Consider the following 16,588-nt stretch of genomic DNA (forward strand, 5'->3'; position numbering starts at 1 on the left):
CTTTGTCCACAGCATATTTTTTAAGGACATTTGTCTCAGTAATGCCTCAGTGTTTCAAAGTCAAACAAGCTGACTATAATCATTCAGCTAGTGTCTGATAAGTGCTGTCTGTTTCAGCTATCAGGTTACCTTTTAATCCTCTTACAGCTAAGTCAATCTGAAATAAAACAAAATAGAGGAAAAATTACTAAAAAACATTCATGTGTTCAAAAGGAAAAAGTTACCGTTTCTCAAATTTTTAACATTTTGTTTTCTGTAGATAGTTAAGATTTTTAGGCCTTTTGATCATGATCAGTCCATGTGCTTTGTTTAATATCTCCTTAAAATGTAAACGGTGAAGAAAAAGCATTTTGCCGAAACCCGGGACCTTTAGATCTTCAGTCTAACGCTCTCCCAACTGAGCTATTTCGGCCATATCTATACATTTTCTGGGGGGTTTGACACTCTGCAAATGTCAAGTGTCACACCTGGAGGGATATATTATAATTTTTCATTTGACTGTTTTTTGAAGCATGATTTCTATTTGAAACGCCTTCCATTTTGCTGTACATATTTAATAACATTCATTAACTATTTGTGAATGAGTAGAAAAAGACAGCAATTTTGCCATTGAATTTTTACATTTTCAGTTTGTCTCCATGCACCAGTATAATTCTGACCCTGTGCTTCTAGAATAGGTCATGGTCGCACATAAAACACAATTTGCATGCATAATGTTACATCAAGTTTTATTTTTTATGAGATGCAAACAATTGGAGCAAAAAAGAGACAAAAATTTAGAGAAAATATTTTATTGATTGTTAAAAGTGAGACCATTTGTCCCAAAATGTGCTGAAACATGTCAGAAGGACATGGGCATTTCACATTTTTTAAACTATGATTACCTACTTGTTAAGTTTTTGTTAATTAAGTATCGTTATGGTCTATTGATGTATGAGGTGAAAACTATGAAAGTAGACTTACCAGCAAATCCGTTTCTAGATATATTTCATGACAGCACTTTAGAAGGTTGATTCCCTACCCTAATAGGGACAGAGAACACAAAGAGGTGAAATAGTCCCTCCTCATTGACTGTCCAAAGGATTTTTCTAGTGCCAAAAGAACAACAGACATATGCACAAAAAAACCTGTTTGATGTTCCTAGAGTTCTTTTTTGAGAGGACAAATTCAGATTCACTCCAAAGACTCTCAGGAAATTTTTCAAAACCACATTACTAAGTTTTGTTTGACCTCATCTAATCAATAAATGAAGATAAAGTTTCTTGAAATTAAATGTTGATGTCAGAAGTGGGATTTGAACCCACGCCTCCAGGGAAGACTGCGAACTGAACGCAGCGCCTTAGACCGCTCGGCCATCCTGACTTCGATATGCAATTGGAACTTAACTCCTTCCATGCTAGTCAGCAGAAATGTTACCATCCCTTGTGATTAAAAACTTGTCACACCACCCCAAAAAAGTCAATAAATAACATTTTTTATATGCGTACTTTTCGTCTGCATTAATTTTTAAACCTCCATTTATTTTGTTTGGATATTAGAAATGTTAGATTTCTCACAAATGCGGTGATGCACCACATTTCTTCAGAAACTACTGTTTGGCCACACAGCAGGGCTTTGAAAGGAAGAGCCCTATTTGGGTTTTGCAATGCAGATTTTGCAGGAATACCTTGCAGATGAAATTTGCAGAGTACCAAAACAGCAGAAAACCTCCCAAAGTGACCACATTTTAGAAATTATTTTGCACAATGAGTTAATCAACACCTGCAATTACTATTGTCAGCCTATAGGTGTTTTCACTCTGAACCATCCAGCATTGCAAGTATGCCAGTTTAGTGCCCAGCTTTTGCTTGCAGAGACAAGCAACCCATACATTTTTAAGTGGGCTCTACTCACTGGAGCAATGTCAAATATGTAGATGCTTTGTCTCACCATTAAAGTAGAAACCTCCTATATTTCAAATTAAAGATGACGGACCTGTGTGGAGCTTGTGTTTTTTGCCTTTTTGACTTTGTCCACAGCATATTTTTTAAGGACATTTGTCTCAGTAATGCCTCAGTGTTTCAAAGTCAAACAAGCTGACTATAATCATTCAGCTAGTGTCTGATAAGTGCTGTCTGTTTCAGCTATCAGGTTACCTTTTAATCCTCTTACAGCTAAGTCAATCTGAAATAAAACAAAATAGAGGAAAAATTACTAAAAAACATTCATGTGTTCAAAAGGAAAAAGTTACCGTTTCTCAAATTTTTAACATTTTGTTTTCTGTAGATAGTTAAGATTTTTAGGCCTTTTGATCATGATCAGTCCATGTGCTTTGTTTAATATCTCCTTAAAATGTAAACGGTGAAGAAAAAGCATTTTGCCGAAACCCGGGACCTTTAGATCTTCAGTCTAACGCTCTCCCAACTGAGCTATTTCGGCCATATCTATACATTTTCTGGGGGGTTTGACACTCTGCAAATGTCAAGTGTCACACCTGGAGGGATATATTATAATTTTTCATTTGACTGTTTTTTGAAGCATGATTTCTATTTGAAACGCCTTCCATTTTGCTGTACATATTTAATAACATTCATTAACTATTTGTGAATGAGTAGAAAAAGACAGCAATTTTGCCATTGAATTTTTACATTTTCAGTTTGTCTCCATGCACCAGTATAATTCTGACCCTGTGCTTCTAGAATAGGTCATGGTCGCACATAAAACACAATTTGCATGCATAATGTTACATCAAGTTTTATTTTTTATGAGATGCAAACAATTGGAGCAAAAAAGAGACAAAAATTTAGAGAAAATATTTTATTGATTGTTAAAAGTGAGACCATTTGTCCCAAAATGTGCTGAAACATGTCAGAAGGACATGGGCATTTCACATTTTTTAAACTATGATTACCTACTTGTTAAGTTTTTGTTAATTAAGTATCGTTATGGTCTATTGATGTATGAGGTGAAAACTATGAAAGTAGACTTACCAGCAAATCCGTTTCTAGATATATTTCATGACAGCACTTTAGAAGGTTGATTCCCTACCCTAATAGGGACAGAGAACACAAAGAGGTGAAATAGTCCCTCCTCATTGACTGTCCAAAGGATTTTTCTAGTGCCAAAAGAACAACAGACATATGCACAAAAAAACCTGTTTGATGTTCCTAGAGTTCTTTTTTGAGAGGACAAATTCAGATTCACTCCAAAGACTCTCAGGAAATTTTTCAAAACCACATTACTAAGTTTTGTTTGACCTCATCTAATCAATAAATGAAGATAAAGTTTCTTGAAATTAAATGTTGATGTCAGAAGTGGGATTTGAACCCACGCCTCCAGGGAAGACTGCGAACTGAACGCAGCGCCTTAGACCGCTCGGCCATCCTGACTTCGATATGCAATTGGAACTTAACTCCTTCCATGCTAGTCAGCAGAAATGTTACCATCCCTTGTGATTAAAAACTTGTCACACCACCCCAAAAAAGTCAATAAATAACATTTTTTATATGCGTACTTTTCGTCTGCATTAATTTTTAAACCTCCATTTATTTTGTTTGGATATTAGAAATGTTAGATTTCTCACAAATGCGGTGATGCACCACATTTCTTCAGAAACTACTGTTTGGCCACACAGCAGGGCTTTGAAAGGAAGAGCCCTATTTGGGTTTTGCAATGCAGATTTTGCAGGAATACCTTGCAGATGAAATTTGCAGAGTACCAAAACAGCAGAAAACCTCCCAAAGTGACCACATTTTAGAAATTATTTTGCACAATGAGTTAATCAACACCTGCAATTACTATTGTCAGCCTATAGGTGTTTTCACTCTGAACCATCCAGCATTGCAAGTATGCCAGTTTAGTGCCCAGCTTTTGCTTGCAGAGACAAGCAACCCATACATTTTTAAGTGGGCTCTACTCACTGGAGCAATGTCAAATATGTAGATGCTTTGTCTCACCATTAAAGTAGAAACCTCCTATATTTCAAATTAAAGATGACGGACCTGTGTGGAGCTTGTGTTTTTTGCCTTTTTGACTTTGTCCACAGCATATTTTTTAAGGACATTTGTCTCAGTAATGCCTCAGTGTTTCAAAGTCAAACAAGCTGACTATAATCATTCAGCTAGTGTCTGATAAGTGCTGTCTGTTTCAGCTATCAGGTTACCTTTTAATCCTCTTACAGCTAAGTCAATCTGAAATAAAACAAAATAGAGGAAAAATTACTAAAAAACATTCATGTGTTCAAAAGGAAAAAGTTACCGTTTCTCAAATTTTTAACATTTTGTTTTCTGTAGATAGTTAAGATTTTTAGGCCTTTTGATCATGATCAGTCCATGTGCTTTGTTTAATATCTCCTTAAAATGTAAACGGTGAAGAAAAAGCATTTTGCCGAAACCCGGGACCTTTAGATCTTCAGTCTAACGCTCTCCCAACTGAGCTATTTCGGCCATATCTATACATTTTCTGGGGGGTTTGACACTCTGCAAATGTCAAGTGTCACACCTGGAGGGATATATTATAATTTTTCATTTGACTGTTTTTTGAAGCATGATTTCTATTTGAAACGCCTTCCATTTTGCTGTACATATTTAATAACATTCATTAACTATTTGTGAATGAGTAGAAAAAGACAGCAATTTTGCCATTGAATTTTTACATTTTCAGTTTGTCTCCATGCACCAGTATAATTCTGACCCTGTGCTTCTAGAATAGGTCATGGTCGCACATAAAACACAATTTGCATGCATAATGTTACATCAAGTTTTATTTTTTATGAGATGCAAACAATTGGAGCAAAAAAGAGACAAAAATTTAGAGAAAATATTTTATTGATTGTTAAAAGTGAGACCATTTGTCCCAAAATGTGCTGAAACATGTCAGAAGGACATGGGCATTTCACATTTTTTAAACTATGATTACCTACTTGTTAAGTTTTTGTTAATTAAGTATCGTTATGGTCTATTGATGTATGAGGTGAAAACTATGAAAGTAGACTTACCAGCAAATCCGTTTCTAGATATATTTCATGACAGCACTTTAGAAGGTTGATTCCCTACCCTAATAGGGACAGAGAACACAAAGAGGTGAAATAGTCCCTCCTCATTGACTGTCCAAAGGATTTTTCTAGTGCCAAAAGAACAACAGACATATGCACAAAAAAACCTGTTTGATGTTCCTAGAGTTCTTTTTTGAGAGGACAAATTCAGATTCACTCCAAAGACTCTCAGGAAATTTTTCAAAACCACATTACTAAGTTTTGTTTGACCTCATCTAATCAATAAATGAAGATAAAGTTTCTTGAAATTAAATGTTGATGTCAGAAGTGGGATTTGAACCCACGCCTCCAGGGAAGACTGCGAACTGAACGCAGCGCCTTAGACCGCTCGGCCATCCTGACTTCGATATGCAATTGGAACTTAACTCCTTCCATGCTAGTCAGCAGAAATGTTACCATCCCTTGTGATTAAAAACTTGTCACACCACCCCAAAAAAGTCAATAAATAACATTTTTTATATGCGTACTTTTCGTCTGCATTAATTTTTAAACCTCCATTTATTTTGTTTGGATATTAGAAATGTTAGATTTCTCACAAATGCGGTGATGCACCACATTTCTTCAGAAACTACTGTTTGGCCACACAGCAGGGCTTTGAAAGGAAGAGCCCTATTTGGGTTTTGCAATGCAGATTTTGCAGGAATACCTTGCAGATGAAATTTGCAGAGTACCAAAACAGCAGAAAACCTCCCAAAGTGACCACATTTTAGAAATTATTTTGCACAATGAGTTAATCAACACCTGCAATTACTATTGTCAGCCTATAGGTGTTTTCACTCTGAACCATCCAGCATTGCAAGTATGCCAGTTTAGTGCCCAGCTTTTGCTTGCAGAGACAAGCAACCCATACATTTTTAAGTGGGCTCTACTCACTGGAGCAATGTCAAATATGTAGATGCTTTGTCTCACCATTAAAGTAGAAACCTCCTATATTTCAAATTAAAGATGACGGACCTGTGTGGAGCTTGTGTTTTTTGCCTTTTTGACTTTGTCCACAGCATATTTTTTAAGGACATTTGTCTCAGTAATGCCTCAGTGTTTCAAAGTCAAACAAGCTGACTATAATCATTCAGCTAGTGTCTGATAAGTGCTGTCTGTTTCAGCTATCAGGTTACCTTTTAATCCTCTTACAGCTAAGTCAATCTGAAATAAAACAAAATAGAGGAAAAATTACTAAAAAACATTCATGTGTTCAAAAGGAAAAAGTTACCGTTTCTCAAATTTTTAACATTTTGTTTTCTGTAGATAGTTAAGATTTTTAGGCCTTTTGATCATGATCAGTCCATGTGCTTTGTTTAATATCTCCTTAAAATGTAAACGGTGAAGAAAAAGCATTTTGCCGAAACCCGGGACCTTTAGATCTTCAGTCTAACGCTCTCCCAACTGAGCTATTTCGGCCATATCTATACATTTTCTGGGGGGTTTGACACTCTGCAAACGTCAAGTGTCACACCTGGAGGGATATATTATAATTTTTCATTTGACTGTTTTTTGAAGCATGATTTCTATTTGAAACGCCTTCCATTTTGCTGTACATATTTAATAACATTCATTAACTATTTGTGAATGAGTAGAAAAAGACAGCAATTTTGCCATTGAATTTTTACATTTTCAGTTTGTCTCCATGCACCAGTATAATTCTGACCCTGTGCTTCTAGAATAGGTCATGGTCGCACATAAAACACAATTTGCATGCATAATGTTACATCAAGTTTTATTTTTTATGAGATGCAAACAATTGGAGCAAAAAAGAGACAAAAATTTAGAGAAAATATTTTATTGATTGTTAAAAGTGAGACCATTTGTCCCAAAATGTGCTGAAACATGTCAGAAGGACATGGGCATTTCACATTTTTTAAACTATGATTACCTACTTGTTAAGTTTTTGTTAATTAAGTATCGTTATGGTCTATTGATGTATGAGGTGAAAACTATGAAAGTAGACTTACCAGCAAATCCGTTTCTAGATATATTTCATGACAGCACTTTAGAAGGTTGATTCCCTACCCTAATAGGGACAGAGAACACAAAGAGGTGAAATAGTCCCTCCTCATTGACTGTCCAAAGGATTTTTCTAGTGCCAAAAGAACAACAGACATATGCACAAAAAAACCTGTTTGATGTTCCTAGAGTTCTTTTTTGAGAGGACAAATTCAGATTCACTCCAAAGACTCTCAGGAAATTTTTCAAAACCACATTACTAAGTTTTGTTTGACCTCATCTAATCAATAAATGAAGATAAAGTTTCTTGAAATTAAATGTTGATGTCAGAAGTGGGATTTGAACCCACGCCTCCAGGGAAGACTGCGAACTGAACGCAGCGCCTTAGACCGCTCGGCCATCCTGACTTCGATATGCAATTGGAACTTAACTCCTTCCATGCTAGTCAGCAGAAATGTTACCATCCCTTGTGATTAAAAACTTGTCACACCACCCCAAAAAAGTCAATAAATAACATTTTTTATATGCGTACTTTTCGTCTGCATTAATTTTTAAACCTCCATTTATTTTGTTTGGATATTAGAAATGTTAGATTTCTCACAAATGCGGTGATGCACCACATTTCTTCAGAAACTACTGTTTGGCCACACAGCAGGGCTTTGAAAGGAAGAGCCCTATTTGGGTTTTGCAATGCAGATTTTGCAGGAATACCTTGCAGATGAAATTTGCAGAGTACCAAAACAGCAGAAAACCTCCCAAAGTGACCACATTTTAAAAATTATTTTGCACAATGAGTTAATCAACACCTGCAATTACTATTGTCAGCCTATAGGTGTTTTCACTCTGAACCATCCAGCATTGCAAGTATGCCAGTTTAGTGCCCAGCTTTTGCTTGCAGAGACAAGCAACCCATACATTTTTAAGTGGGCTCTACTCACTGGAGCAATGTCAAATATGTAGATGCTTTGTCTCACCATTAAAGTAGAAACCTCCTATATTTCAAATTAAAGATGACGGACCTGTGTGGAGCTTGTGTTTTTTGCCTTTTTGACTTTGTCCACAGCATATTTTTTAAGGACATTTGTCTCAGTAATGCCTCAGTGTTTCAAAGTCAAACAAGCTGACTATAATCATTCAGCTAGTGTCTGATAAGTGCTGTCTGTTTCAGCTATCAGGTTACCTTTTAATCCTCTTACAGCTAAGTCAATCTGAAATAAAACAAAATAAAGGAAAAATTACTAAAAAACATTCATGTGTTCAAAAGGAAAAAGTTACCGTTTCTCAAATTTTTAACATTTTGTTTTCTGTAGATAGTTAAGATTTTTAGGCCTTTTGATCATGATCAGTCCATGTGCTTTGTTTAATATCTCCTTAAAATGTAAACGGTGAAGAAAAAGCATTTTGCCGAAACCCGGGATTGGACCAGGGACCTTTAGATCTTCAGTCTAACGCTCTCCCAACTGAGCTATTTCGGCCATATCTATACATTTTCTGGGGGGTTTGACACTCTGCAAATGTCAAGTGTCACACCTGGAGGGATATATTATAATTTTTCATTTGACTGTTTTTTGAAGCATGATTTCTATTTGAAACGCCTTCCATTTTGCTGTACATATTTAATAACATTCATTAACTATTTGTGAATGAGTAGAAAAAGACAGCAATTTTGCCATTGAATTTTTACATTTTCAGTTTGTCTCCATGCACCAGTATAATTCTGACCCTGTGCTTCTAGAATAGGTCATGGTCGCACATAAAACACAATTTGCATGCATAATGTTACATCAAGTTTTATTTTTTATGAGATGCAAACAATTGGAGCAAAAAAGAGACAAAAATTTAGAGAAAATATTTTATTGATTGTTAAAAGTGAGACCATTTGTCCCAAAATGTGCTGAAACATGTCAGAAGGACATGGGCATTTCACATTTTTTAAACTATGATTACCTACTTGTTAAGTTTTTGTTAATTAAGTATCGTTATGGTCTATTGATGTATGAGGTGAAAACTATGAAAGTAGACTTACCAGCAAATCCGTTTCTAGATATATTTCATGACAGCACTTTAGAAGGTTGATTCCCTACCCTAATAGGGACAGAGAACACAAAGAGGTGAAATAGTCCCTCCTCATTGACTGTCCAAAGGATTTTTCTAGTGCCAAAAGAACAACAGACATATGCACAAAAAAACCTGTTTGATGTTCCTAGAGTTCTTTTTTGAGAGGACAAATTCAGATTCACTCCAAAGACTCTCAGGAAATTTTTCAAAACCACATTACTAAGTTTTGTTTGACCTCATCTAATCAATAAATGAAGATAAAGTTTCTTGAAATTAAATGTTGATGTCAGAAGTGGGATTTGAACCCACGCCTCCAGGGAAGACTGCGAACTGAACGCAGCGCCTTAGACCGCTCGGCCATCCTGACTTCGATATGCAATTGGAACTTAACTCCTTCCATGCTAGTCAGCAGAAATGTTACCATCCCTTGTGATTAAAAACTTGTCACACCACCCCAAAAAAGTCAATAAATAACATTTTTTATATGCGTACTTTTCGTCTGCATTAATTTTTAAACCTCCATTTATTTTGTTTGGATATTAGAAATGTTAGATTTCTCACAAATGCGGTGATGCACCACATTTCTTCAGAAACTACTGTTTGGCCACACAGCAGGGCTTTGAAAGGAAGAGCCCTATTTGGGTTTTGCAATGCAGATTTTGCAGGAATACCTTGCAGATGAAATTTGCAGAGTACCAAAACAGCAGAAAACCTCCCAAAGTGACCACATTTTAAAAATTATTTTGCACAATGAGTTAATCAACACCTGCAATTACTATTGTCAGCCTATAGGTGTTTTCACTCTGAACCATCCAGCATTGCAAGTATGCCAGTTTAGTGCCCAGCTTTTGCTTGCAGAGACAAGCAACCCATACATTTTTAAGTGGGCTCTACTCACTGGAGCAATGTCAAATATGTAGATGCTTTGTCTCACCATTAAAGTAGAAACCTCCTATATTTCAAATTAAAGATGACGGACCTGTGTGGAGCTTGTGTTTTTTGCCTTTTTGACTTTGTCCACAGCATATTTTTTAAGGACATTTGTCTCAGTAATGCCTCAGTGTTTCAAAGTCAAACAAGCTGACTATAATCATTCAGCTAGTGTCTGATAAGTGCTGTCTGTTTCAGCTATCAGGTTACCTTTTAATCCTCTTACAGCTAAGTCAATCTGAAATAAAACAAAATAGAGGAAAAATTACTAAAAAACATTCATGTGTTCAAAAGGAAAAAGTTACCGTTTCTCAAATTTTTAACATTTTGTTTTCTGTAGATAGTTAAGATTTTTAGGCCTTTTGATCATGATCAGTCCATGTGCTTTGTTTAATATCTCCTTAAAATGTAAACGGTGAAGAAAAAGCATTTTGCCGAAACCCGGGACCTTTAGATCTTCAGTCTAACGCTCTCCCAACTGAGCTATTTCGGCCATATCTATACATTTTCTGGGGGGTTTGACACTCTGCAAATGTCAAGTGTCACACCTGGAGGGATATATTATAATTTTTCATTTGACTGTTTTTTGAAGCATGATTTCTATTTGAAACGCCTTCCATTTTGCTGTACATATTTAATAACATTCATTAACTATTTGTGAATGAGTAGAAAAAGACAGCAATTTTGCCATTGAATTTTTACATTTTCAGTTTGTCTCCATGCACCAGTATAATTCTGACCCTGTGCTTCTAGAATAGGTCATGGTCGCACATAAAACACAATTTGCATGCATAATGTTACATCAAGTTTTATTTTTTATGAGATGCAAACAATTGGAGCAAAAAAGAGACAAAAATTTAGAGAAAATATTTTATTGATTGTTAAAAGTGAGACCATTTGTCCCAAAATGTGCTGAAACATGTCAGAAGGACATGGGCATTTCACATTTTTTAAACTATGATTACCTACTTGTTAAGTTTTTGTTAATTAAGTATCGTTATGGTCTATTGATGTATGAGGTGAAAACTATGAAAGTAGACTTACCAGCAAATCCGTTTCTAGATATATTTCATGACAGCACTTTAGAAGGTTGATTCCCTACCCTAATAGGGACAGAGAACACAAAGAGGTGAAATAGTCCCTCCTCATTGACTGTCCAAAGGATTTTTCTAGTGCCAAAAGAACAACAGACATATGCACAAAAAAACCTGTTTGATGTTCCTAGAGTTCTTTTTTGAGAGGACAAATTCAGATTCACTCCAAAGACTCTCAGGAAATTTTTCAAAACCACATTACTAAGTTTTGTTTGACCTCATCTAATCAATAAATGAAGATAAAGTTTCTTGAAATTAAATGTTGATGTCAGAAGTGGGATTTGAACCCACGCCTCCAGGGAAGACTGCGAACTGAACGCAGCGCCTTAGACCGCTCGGCCATCCTGACTTCGATATGCAATTGGAACTTAACTCCTTCCATGCTAGTCAGCAGAAATGTTACCATCCCTTGTGATTAAAAACTTGTCACACCACCCCAAAAAAGTCAATAAATAACATTTTTTATATGCGTACTTTTCGTCTGCATTAATTTTTAAACCTCCATTTATTTTGTTTGGATATTAGAAATGTTAGATTTCTCACAAATGCGGTGATGCACCACATTTCTTCAGAAACTACTGTTTGGCCACACAGCAGGGCTTTGAAAGGAAGAGCCCTATTTGGGTTTTGCAATGCAGATTTTGCAGGAATACCTTGCAGATGAAATTTGCAGAGTACCAAAACAGCAGAAAACCTCCCAAAGTGACCACATTTTAAAAATTATTTTGCACAATGAGTTAATCAACACCTGCAATTACTATTGTCAGCCTATAGGTGTTTTCACTCTGAACCATCCAGCATTGCAAGTATGCCAGTTTAGTGCCCAGCTTTTGCTTGCAGAGACAAGCAACCCATACATTTTTAAGTGGGCTCTACTCACTGGAGCAATGTCAAATATGTAGATGCTTTGTCTCACCATTAAAGTAGAAACCACCTATATTTCAAATTAAAGATGACGGACCTGTGTGGAGCTTGTGTTTTTTGCCTTTTTGACTTTGTCCACAGCATATTTTTTAAGGACATTTGTCTCAGTAATGCCTCAGTGTTTCAAAGTCAAACAAGCTGACTATAATCATTCAGCTAGTGTCTGATAAGTGCTGTCTGTTTCAGCTATCAGGTTACCTTTTAATCCTCTTACAGCTAAGTCAATCTGAAATAAAACAAAATAGAGGAAAAATTACTAAAAAACATTCATGTGTTCAAAAGGAAAAAGTTACCGTTTCTCAAATTTTTAACATTTTGTTTTCTGTAGATAGTTAAGATTTTTAGGCCTTTTGATCATGATCAGTCCATGTGCTTTGTTTAATATCTCCTTAAAATGTAAACGGTGAAGAAAAAGCATTTTGCCGAAACCCGGGACCTTTAGATCTTCAGTCTAACGCTCTCCCAACTGAGCTATTTCAGCCATATCTATACATTTTCTGGGGGGTTTGACACTCTGCAAATGTCAAGTGTCACACCTGGAGGGATATATTATAATTTTTCATTTGACTGTTTTTTGAAGCATGATTTCTATTTGAAACGCCTTCCATTTTGCTGTACATATTTAATAACATTCATTAACTATTTGTGAATGAGTAGAAAAAGACAGCAATTTTGCCATTGAATTTTTACATTTTCAGTTTGTCTCCATGCACCAGTATAATTCTGACCCTGTGCTTCTAGAATAGGTCATGGTCGCACATAAAACACAATTTGCATGCATAATGTTACATCAAGTTTTATTTTTTATGAGATGCAAACAATTGGAGCAAAAAAGAGACAAAAATTTAGAGAAAATATTTTATTGATTGTTAAAAGTGAGACCATTTGTCCCAAAATGTGCTGAAACATGTCAGAAGGACATGGGCATTTCACATTTTTTAAACTATGATTACCTACTTGTTAAGTTTTTGTTAATTAAGTATCGTTATGGTCTATTGATGTATGAGGTGAAAACTATGAAAGTAGACTTACCAGCAAATCCGTTTCTAGATATATTTCATGACAGCACTTTAGAAGGTTGATTCCCTACCCTAATAGGGACAGAGAACACAAAGAGGTGAAATAGTCCCTCCTCATTGACTGTCCAAAGGATTTTTCTAGTGCCAAAAGAACAACAGACATATGCACAAAAAAACCTGTTTGATGTTCCTAGAGTTCTTTTTTGAGAGGACAAATTCAGATTCACTCCAAAGACTCTCAGGAAATTTTTCAAAACCACATTACTAAGTTTTGTTTGACCTCATCTAATCAATAAATGAAGATAAAGTTTCTTGAAATTAAATGTTGATGTCAGAAGTGGGATTTGAACCCACGCCTCCAGGGAAGACTGCGAACTGAACGCAGCGCCTTAGACCGCTCGGCCATCCTGACTTCGATATGCAATTGGAACTTAACTCCTTCCATGCTAGTCAGCAGAAATGTTACCATCCCTTGTGATTAAAAACTTGTCACACCACCCCAAAAAAGTCAATAAATAACATTTTTTATATGCGTACTTTTCGTCTGCATTAATTTTTAAACCTCCATTTATTTTGTTTGGATATTAGAAATGTTAGATTTCTCACAAATGCGGTGATGCACCACATTTCTTCAGAAACTACTGTTTGGCCACACAGCAGGGCTTTGAAAGGAAGAGCCCTATTTGGGTTTTGCAATGCAGATTTTGCAGGAATACCTTGCAGATGAAATTTGCAGAGTACCAAAACAGCAGAAAACCTCCCAAAGTGACCACATTTTAGAAATTATTTTGCACAATGAGTTAATCAACACCTGCAATTACTATTGTCAGCCTATAGGTGTTTTCACTCTGAACCATCCAGCATTGCAAGTATGCCAGTTTAGTGCCCAGCTTTTGCTTGCAGAGACAAGCAACCCATACATTTTTAAGTGGGCTCTACTCACTGGAGCAATGTCAAATATGTAGATGCTTTGTCTCACCATTAAAGTAGAAACCTCCTATATTTCAAATTAAAGATGACGGACCTGTGTGGAGCTTGTGTTTTTTGCCTTTTTGACTTTGTCCACAGCATATTTTTTAAGGACATTTGTCTCAGTAATGCCTCAGTGTTTCAAAGTCAAACAAGCTGACTATAATCTTTCAGCTAGTGTCTGATAAGTGCTGTCTGTTTCAGCTATCAGGTTACCTTTTAATCCTCTTACAGCTAAGTCAATCTGAAATAAAACAAAATAGAGGAAAAATTACTAAAAAACATTCATGTGTTCAAAAGGAAAAAGTTACCGTTTCTCAAATTTTTAACATTTTGTTTTCTGTAGATAGTTAAGATTTTTAGGCCTTTTGATCATGATCACTCCATGTGCTTTGTTTAATATCTCCTTAAAATGTAAACGGTGAAGAAAAAGCATTTTGCCGAAACCCGGGATTGGACCAGGGACCTTTAGATCTTCAGTCTAACGCTCTCCCAACTGAGCTATTTCGGCCATATCTATACATTTTCTGGGGGGTTTGACACTCTGCAAATGTCAAGTGTCACACCTGGAGGGATATATTATAATTTTTCATTTGACTGTTTTTTGAAGCATGATTTCTATTTGAAAAGCCTTCCATTTTGCTGTACATATTTAATAACATTCATTAACTATTTGTGAATGAGTAGAAAAAGACAGCAATTTTGCCATTGAATTTTTACATTTTCAGTTTGTCTCCATGCACCAGTATAATTCTGACCCTGTGCTTCTAGAATAGGTCATGGTCGCACATAAAACACAATTTGCATGCATAATGTTACATCAAGTTTTATTTTTTATGAGATGCAAACAATTGGAGCAAAAAAGAGACAAAAATTTAGAGAAAATATTTTATTGATTGTTAAAAGTGAGACCATTTGTCCCAAAATGTGCTGAAACATGTCAGAAGGACATGGGCATTTCACATTTTTTAAACTATGATTACCTACTTGTTAAGTTTTTGTTAATTAAGTATCGTTATGGTCTATTGATGTATGAGGTGAAAACTATGAAAGTAGACTTACCAGCAAATCCGTTTCTAGATATATTTCATGACAGCACTTTAGAAGGTTGATTCCCTACCCTAATAGGGACAGAGAACACAAAGAGGTGAAATAGTCCCTCCTCATTGACTGTCCAAAGGATTTTTCTAGTGCCAAAAGAACAACAGACATATGCACAAAAAAACCTGTTTGATGTTCCTAGAGTTCTTTTTTGAGAGGACAAATTCAGATTCACTCCAAAGACTCTCAGGAAATTTTTCAAAACCACATTACTAAGTTTTGTTTGACCTCATCTAATCAATAAATGAAGATAAAGTTTCTTGAAATTAAATGTTGATGTCAGAAGTGGGATTTGAACCCACGCCTCCAGGGAAGACTGCGAACTGAACGCAGCGCCTTAGACCGCTCGGCCATCCTGACTTCGATATGCAATTGGAACTTAACTCCTTCCATGCTAGTCAGCAGAAATGTTACCATCCCTTGTGATTAAAAACTTGTCACACCACCCCAAAAAAGTCAATAAATAACATTTTTTATATGCGTACTTTTCGTCTGCATTAATTTTTAAACCTCCATTTATTTTGTTTGGATATTAGAAATGTTAGATTTCTCACAAATGCGGTGATGCACCACATTTCTTCAGAAACTACTGTTTGGCCACACAGCAGGGCTTTGAAAGGAAGAGCCCTATTTGGGTTTTGCAATGCAGATTTTGCAGGAATACCTTGCAGATGAAATTTGCAGAGTACCAAAACAGCAGAAAACCTCCCAAAGTGACCACATTTTAGAAATTATTTTGCACAATGAGTTAATCAACACCTGCAATTACTATTGTCAGCCTATAGGTGTTTTCACTCTGAACCATCCAGCATTGCAAGTATGCCAGTTTAGTGCCCAGCTTTTGCTTGCAGAGACAAGCAACCCATACATTTTTAAGTGGGCTCTACTCACTGGAGCAATGTCAAATATGTAGATGCTTTGTCTCACCATTAAAGTAGAAACCTCCTATATTTCAAATTAAAGATGACGGACCTGTGTGGAGCTTGTGTTTTTTGCCTTTTTGACTTTGTCCACAGCATATTTTTTAAGGACATTTGTCTCAGTAATGCCTCAGTGTTTCAAAGTCAAACAAGCTGACTATAATCATTCAGCTAGTGTCTGATAAGTGCTGTCTGTTTCAGCTATCAGGTTACCTTTTAATCCTCTTACAGCTAAGTCAATCTGAAATAAAACAAAATAGAGGAAAAATTACTAAAAAACATTCATGTGTTCAAAAGGAAAAAGTTACCGTTTCTCAAATTTTTAACATTTTGTTTTCTGTAGATAGTTAAGATTTTTAGGCCTTTTGATCATGATCAGTCCATGTGCTTTGTTTAATATCTCCTTAAAATGTAAACGGTGAAGAAAAAGCATTTTGCCGAAACCCGGGATTGGACCAGGGACCTTTAGATCTTCAGTCTAACGCTCTCCCAACTGAGCTATTTCAGCCATATCTATACATTTTCTGGGGGGTTTGACACTCTGCAAATGTCAAGTATCACACCTGGAGGGATATATTATAATTTTTCATTTGACTGTTT

The 16,588-nt window shown here is 35.9% G+C and overlaps 10 non-coding genes across 10 annotated transcripts; all 10 read right to left on the reverse strand.

Moving 5' to 3' along the window:
- Positions 1–1,279: 1,279 nt before the first annotated feature.
- Positions 1,280–1,362, reverse strand: TRNAL-CAG (transfer RNA leucine (anticodon CAG)). Its single transcript has one exon. It is a non-coding gene; the product is annotated as a tRNA-Leu (tRNA).
- A 1,923-nt stretch (positions 1,363–3,285) lies between these two features.
- TRNAL-CAG (transfer RNA leucine (anticodon CAG)) lies at positions 3,286–3,368 on the reverse strand. The gene has a single exon. It is a non-coding gene; the product is annotated as a tRNA-Leu (tRNA).
- Positions 3,369–5,291: 1,923 nt separating this feature from the next.
- TRNAL-CAG (transfer RNA leucine (anticodon CAG)) lies at positions 5,292–5,374 on the reverse strand. The gene has a single exon. It is a non-coding gene; the product is annotated as a tRNA-Leu (tRNA).
- A 1,923-nt stretch (positions 5,375–7,297) lies between these two features.
- On the reverse strand, positions 7,298–7,380 carry TRNAL-CAG (transfer RNA leucine (anticodon CAG)). The gene has a single exon. It is a non-coding gene; the product is annotated as a tRNA-Leu (tRNA).
- Positions 7,381–8,375: 995 nt separating this feature from the next.
- On the reverse strand, positions 8,376–8,448 carry TRNAF-GAA (transfer RNA phenylalanine (anticodon GAA)). Its single transcript has one exon. It is a non-coding gene; the product is annotated as a tRNA-Phe (tRNA).
- Positions 8,449–9,315: 867 nt separating this feature from the next.
- TRNAL-CAG (transfer RNA leucine (anticodon CAG)) lies at positions 9,316–9,398 on the reverse strand. The gene has a single exon. It is a non-coding gene; the product is annotated as a tRNA-Leu (tRNA).
- A 1,923-nt stretch (positions 9,399–11,321) lies between these two features.
- Positions 11,322–11,404, reverse strand: TRNAL-CAG (transfer RNA leucine (anticodon CAG)). The gene has a single exon. It is a non-coding gene; the product is annotated as a tRNA-Leu (tRNA).
- Positions 11,405–13,327: 1,923 nt separating this feature from the next.
- Positions 13,328–13,410, reverse strand: TRNAL-CAG (transfer RNA leucine (anticodon CAG)). Its single transcript has one exon. It is a non-coding gene; the product is annotated as a tRNA-Leu (tRNA).
- A 995-nt stretch (positions 13,411–14,405) lies between these two features.
- TRNAF-GAA (transfer RNA phenylalanine (anticodon GAA)) lies at positions 14,406–14,478 on the reverse strand. Its single transcript has one exon. It is a non-coding gene; the product is annotated as a tRNA-Phe (tRNA).
- An 867-nt stretch (positions 14,479–15,345) lies between these two features.
- On the reverse strand, positions 15,346–15,428 carry TRNAL-CAG (transfer RNA leucine (anticodon CAG)). Its single transcript has one exon. It is a non-coding gene; the product is annotated as a tRNA-Leu (tRNA).
- Between the last annotated feature and the right edge of the window lie 1,160 nt (positions 15,429–16,588).

Source organism: Dendrobates tinctorius, unplaced genomic scaffold (genome assembly GCF_039654945.1).
Source record: "Dendrobates tinctorius isolate UK_male_01 unplaced genomic scaffold, ASM3965494v1 ptg000184l, whole genome shotgun sequence".
NCBI classification, from domain to species: domain Eukaryota; kingdom Metazoa; phylum Chordata; class Amphibia; order Anura; family Dendrobatidae; genus Dendrobates; species Dendrobates tinctorius.